The following is a 5,689-nucleotide window of genomic DNA, read 5'->3' on the forward strand; positions in this document are numbered from 1 at the left end:
CGGCGTCAGCCACGAGGGTCACGGGACATACACAGGGTGCGTGCGCAGGCAGGAGCAGCTGAGACGCGGCGTCTCTCTCTGTCCCCGCGTCGGCTCGGGCGGGGGGGGGCGGGGCTCTCGGGAGTGCGGATCTTGGGTGGGGCTTGGAAAGCGGGAAGGGTTACCCCGGCAACCGGGCCGCCCGGCCGTCTCTCACAGCCGCAATTGGCGGTCGTGAAGCCAGCTCGGGAGGGCGGGGGCTCCGACGAGCGGGAGGGCGGGGCTCCGGAGAGCGGGAGGCCGGTGTGCCGGTGTTCGGGAGGCGGGGGGCGGGCTCGGGATCGGGGGGTGGGGCCTGGGACATCGGGGGGCGGGGCTCGGGACATCGGGGGGCGGGGGCTCGCGACATCGGGAGATCGGGGGACGGGAGATCGGGGGGGGCGGGACATCGGGAGATCAGGGGGCGGATAATCGGGAGATCGGGGGACGGGAGATCGGGGGGCGGCACATCGGGAGATCGGGGGCGGGACATCGGGAGATCGGGGGCGGGACATCGGGAGATTGGGGGCGGGACATTGGGAGATCGGGTGCGGGACATTGGGAGATCGGGGGACGGGAGATCGGGGTGCGGGACATCGGGAGATCGGGGGGCGGGGCTCGGGGACTTCCCCTCTCCTCCTCCCCCCCCCCCCCCCCCCCCCCCCCCCCCCCCTCCCCCCCCCCTCCCCCCCCCCCCCCCCCCCTCCCCCCCCCCCCCCCCCCCCCCCCCCCCCCCCCCCCCCCCCCCCACCCCCCCCCCCCCCCCCCCCCCCCCCCCCTCCCCCCCCCCCCCCCCCCCCCCCCACCCCCCCCCCCCCCCCCCCCCCCCCTCCCCCCCCCCCCCCCCCCCCTGCCCCCCCCCCCCCCCCCCCCCCCCCCCCCCCCCCCCCCCCCCCCCCCCCCCACCCCCCCCCCCCCCACACCCCCCCCCCCCCCCCCCCCCCCCCCCCCCCCCCCCCCCCCCCCCCCCCCCCCCCCCCCCCCCCCCCCCCCCCCCCCCCCCACCCCCCCCGCCCCCCCCCCCCCCCCCCCCCCCCCCCCCCCCCCACCCCCCCCCCCCCCCCCCCACCCCCCCCCCCCCCCCCCCCCCCCCCCCCCCCCCCCCCCCCCCCCCTCCCCTTCCTCCCCCTCCCCCATCCACCCCCCTCCCTCCTCCCCCTCCCCCCTCCTCCCCCTCCCCCCTCCACCCCACCTCCATTCTTCCCCCCTTCCCCCCTCCCCCTCCTCCCCAATACCCCCCCTTCCCCCCTCCCCCCATTCCCCCCTCTTTCCCCCCTCCTCCCCTCCCTTCCCCCCTCCCCTCCCCTTTCCCCCCCTTTCCCCCCAGTCGCGCTCTCTCTTCCTCCATCGCTCTCTCTCTTCCCCCAGTCACTCTCAATTCAATTCAATTCAATTCAAATCGCTTTATTGGCATGACCAAGGTACATCTTATGTTGCCAAAGCATCGAAAAACATTCATGGTTGAACACAAAAAATACAGATCTATCCATACAGTGTATAAACAGATATATCCCTGAGTGTATAAATGTATATACTCTTTTCTTATATTTAGTGGTTGTCCCTCTGTTTATGGCAAGCTGTAACATAGTGTGCCGCTAAGGTTACACAATTTCTCTCTTCCCCTAGTAGGTATGGGAGTTTTTGGTCGTCATTCAAATTTCTGAATTCCGGGCATATTTTTGTGAATTTTGGATAGAAATTCTCCCTTATGCCTGATATTTTCTACAAGCTGTGAGGAAGTGCATCTCTGTCTCACCACTCCCTGACTGCAGTGAGAGCATATCCTGTCTTCCCTTGGTAGCCAGGTCTGCCTGTGTCTACCTTTTTCGATCGCCAGGCTATGTTCACTAATTCTGTACATTGTCAAGGTTTTTCTCAGTTTGCTATCCTTTACCATGGTCAGGTAATCAGCCATGCTGTATTGTCTGTTTAGGGCCAAGTAGCAATTGAGTTTGTTTTGGGTTTTTGTTGTTTCTGCCCAATATGACAGATATTTTTCCTTCTGCTTAGTGACGATTGTGTTGGGTCGAATTCTTTGTGTTACGCTGTCACTGTCCTGGGGCTGGTTATTGTTAGTAGTGTTAGCAGTTACTTCACTGAGTCCCAGGACTACTTGACTGAGGGTATTCTTCTTTATGGTCCTTTCTTGGCATTTCAGGGCTTCGTAATGATAGCAGTGGGGTTGCTCATTTTAGGTGTTTCCAAAATTTGGTGGCTCTTTTTTGGATAGTGATTATTAATGGATATTGGCCTAGTTCTGCCCTGCATGCTCTCTCTTCCCCGCAGTCGCTCTCTCTCTTCCCCCCCAGTCGCTCTCTCTCTTCCCCCCGTCGCTCTCTCTCTTCCACCCAGTTGCTCTCTCTCTCTCTTCCAACAACAACATGCCCTCGAAAAGCCTCGCACCGCCGGGCACTCCAGCTAGTCTATATATATAAATGGATACATCTGTCTGTCTGTCTATCTGTCTGTCTGTCCTCCGGTGTTGCGTCTGTCCGGCTATGCACTTGAAAGTTATAGAGCATACCTACGCGTGCGTTACGTCAAAAGAAAGCTTACCGTTCCAAAACGGTCGTAAGCATATTTACGTTTCGGCCGGACAAAAATTGCGCCCGCGGTATTCAAAAATGTTCAACATTCCACTCATTAGCATCTCATTATCCGCTCATTAGCGATAGAGTGACGTCGAGGTCGACCAATTGTACGCCGGGTTCCTGGCGCGTGCGGGCGGGCCCTCCTACAGTCGAGTGACTGGACAATTGACCAATCCTATGCTTTGGTGACCTGACGGTCGACCAATCGGTGCGTGTGTGGGCGGGCCTTATCGTTCTGAACCGAGGTGAGTAGCCGCCATCTTGCTTCCATTCTTTTTCCCGCTTTCTGCGTCTTTCTTTTCAAATATACATTTCCAGCAAAAAAAAATTGCTTTAATTAAATTGTTTTAAAAAAAACTTCATTCATTTGTAAATATTTTCTCTAACCTGAAGATTCTTTTTCCTACCTTTCCCCGTTTTGTAAGGCCTCAGAACCTAGCCTCAAAGCCTGGGCCTCTCCTGCCCAGCCACGCCCGAGCTAGGTAATTGTCCCAGACGGCTTCTGCTAAGCTGCACCCCCCCCATGTCATGTTACCCGGGGCAACGGCGTCAGCCACGAGGGTCACGGGACATACACAGGGTGCGCGCAGCAGCAGGAGCAGCTGAGACGCGGCGTCTCTCTCTGTTCCCCGCTCGGCTCGGGCGGGGGGGGCGGGCTCTCGGGAGTGCGGATCTTGGGTGGGGCTTGGAAAGCGGAAGGGTTACCCCGGCAACCGGGCCCGCCGGCCGTCTCTCACAGCCGCAATTGGCGGGTCGTGAAGCCAGCTCGGGAGGGCGGGGCTCCGACGAGCGGGAGGGCGGGGCTCCGGAGAGCGGGAGGCCGGTGTTCGGGAGGCGGGGGGCGGGGCTCGGGACATCGGGGGGTGGGGCCTGGGACATCGGGGGGCGGGGCTCGGGACATCGGGGGGCGGGGCTCGCGACATCGGGAGATCGGGGGACGGGAGATCGGGGGGGGGCGGGACATCGGGAGATCAGGGGGCGGATAATCGGGAGATCGGGGGGACGGGAGATCGGGGGGCGGCACATCGGGAGATCGGGGGCGGGACATCGGGAGATCGGGGGGCGGGACATCGGAGATTGGGGGCGGGACATTGGGAGATCGGGTGCGGGACATTGGGAGATCGGGGGGACGGGAGATCGGGGTGCGGGACATCGGGAGATCGGGGGGCGGGACTCGGGGACTTCCCCTCTCCTCCTCCCCCCTCCCCCTCCCCTTCCTCCCCCCTCCTCCCCCTCCCTCCTCCCCCTCCCCCCTCCTCCCCTCCCCCTCCACCCCACCTCCATTCTTCCCCCCTTCCCCCTCCCCCTCCTCCCCAATACCCCCCTTCCCCCCCTCCCCCCATTCCCCCCCCTCCCTTTCCCCCCCTCCTCCCTCCCTTCCCCCCTCCCCTCCCCTTTCCCCCCCTTTCCCCCCAGTCGCGCTCTCTCTTCCTCCATCGCTCCCCCCAGTCACTCTCAATTCAATTCAATTCAATTCAAATCGCTTTATTGGCATGACAAGGTACATCTTATGTTGCCAAAGCATCGAAAAACATTCATGGTTGAACACAAAAAATACAGATCTATCCATACAGTGTATAAACAGATATATCCCTGAGTGTATAAATGTATATACTCTTTTCTTATATTTAGTGGTTGTCCCTCTGTTTATGGCAAGCTGTAACATAGTGTGCCGCTAAGGTTACACAATTTCTCTCTTCCCCTAGTAGGTATGGGAGTTTTTGGTCGTCATTCAAATTTCTGAATTCCGGGCATATTTTTGTGAATTTTGGATAGAAATTCTCCCTTATGCCCTGATATTTTCTACAAGCTGTGAGGAAGTGCATCTCTGTCTCCACCACTCCCTGACTGCAGTGAGAGCATATCCTGTCTTCCCTTGGTAGCCAGGTCTGCCTGTGTCTACCTTTTTCGATCGCCAGGCTATGTTCACTAATTCTGTACATTGTCAAGGTTTTTCTCAGTTTGCTATCCTTTACCATGGTCAGGTAATCAGCCATGCTGTATTGTCTGTTTAGGGCCAAGTAGCAATTGAGTTTGTTTTGCAGATATTTTTCCTTCTGCTTAGTGACGATTGTGTTGGGTCGAATTCTTTGTGTTACGCTGTCACTGTCCTGGGGCTGGTTATTGTTAGTAGTGTTAGCAGTTACTTCACTGAGTCCCAGGACTACTTGACTGAGGGTATTCTTCTTTATGGTCCTTTCTTGGCATTTCAGGGCTTCGTAATGATAGCAGTGGGGGTTGCTCATTTTTAGGTGTTTCCAAAATTTGGTGGCTCTTTTTTGGATAGTGATTATTAATGGATATTGGCCTAGTTCTGCCCTGCATGCTGTCTCTTCCCCGCAGTCGCTCTCTCTCTTCCCCCCCAGTCGCTCTCTCTCTTCCCCCCAGTCGCTCTCTTCTCTTCCACCCAGTCGCTCTCTCTCTCTCTTCCAACAACAACATGCCCTCGAAAAAGCCTCGGCACCGCCGGGCACTCCAGTTAGTCTATATATATAAATGGATACATCTGTCTGTCTGTCTCTGTCTGTCTGTCCTCCGGTGTGCGTCTGTCCGGCTATGCACTTGAAAGTTATAGAGCATACCTACGCGTGCGTTACGTCAAAAGAAAGCTTACCGTTCCAAAACGGTCGTAAGCATATTTACGTTTCGGCCGGACAAAAATTGCGCCCCGCGGTATTCAAAAAATGTTCAACGTTCCACTCATTAGCATCTCATTATCCGCTCATTAGCGATAGAGTGACGTCGAGGTCGACCAATCGTACGCCGGGTTCCTGGCGCGTGCGGGCGGGCCCTCCTACAGTCGAGTGACTGGACAATTGACCAATCCTATGCTTTGGTGACCTGACGGTCGACCAATAAACGGTGCGTGTGTGGGCGGGCCTTATCGTTCTGAACCGAGGTGAGTAGCCGCCATCTTGCTTCCATTCTTTTTCCCGCTTTCTGCGTCTTTCTTTTCAAATATACATTTCCAGCAAAAAAAAATTGCTTTAATTAAATTGTTTTAAAAAAAAACTTCATTCATTTGTAAATATTTTCTCTAACCTGAAGATTCTTTTTCCTACCTTTCCCCGTTTTTGTAA

The 5,689-nt window shown here is 57.9% G+C and overlaps 1 long non-coding RNA gene across 1 annotated transcript; it reads right to left on the reverse strand.

The window, feature by feature from the left end:
- Window positions 1-694: 694 nt before the first annotated feature.
- LOC147117282 (uncharacterized) lies at window positions 695-1,131 on the reverse strand. The gene is made up of 2 exons (XR_015078283.1): window positions 942-1,131; window positions 695-868 (listed from the first exon to the last, which is right to left on the reverse strand). It is a non-coding gene; the product is annotated as an uncharacterized LOC147117282 (long non-coding RNA).
- Between the last annotated feature and the right edge of the window lie 4,558 nt (window positions 1,132-5,689).

This window comes from Somniosus microcephalus, chromosome 5 (genome assembly GCF_052327205.1).
Source record: "Somniosus microcephalus isolate GS21.2 chromosome 5, FLI_Smic_1.0, whole genome shotgun sequence".
In the NCBI taxonomy this organism is placed as follows: Eukaryota; Metazoa; Chordata; class Chondrichthyes; order Squaliformes; family Somniosidae; genus Somniosus; species Somniosus microcephalus.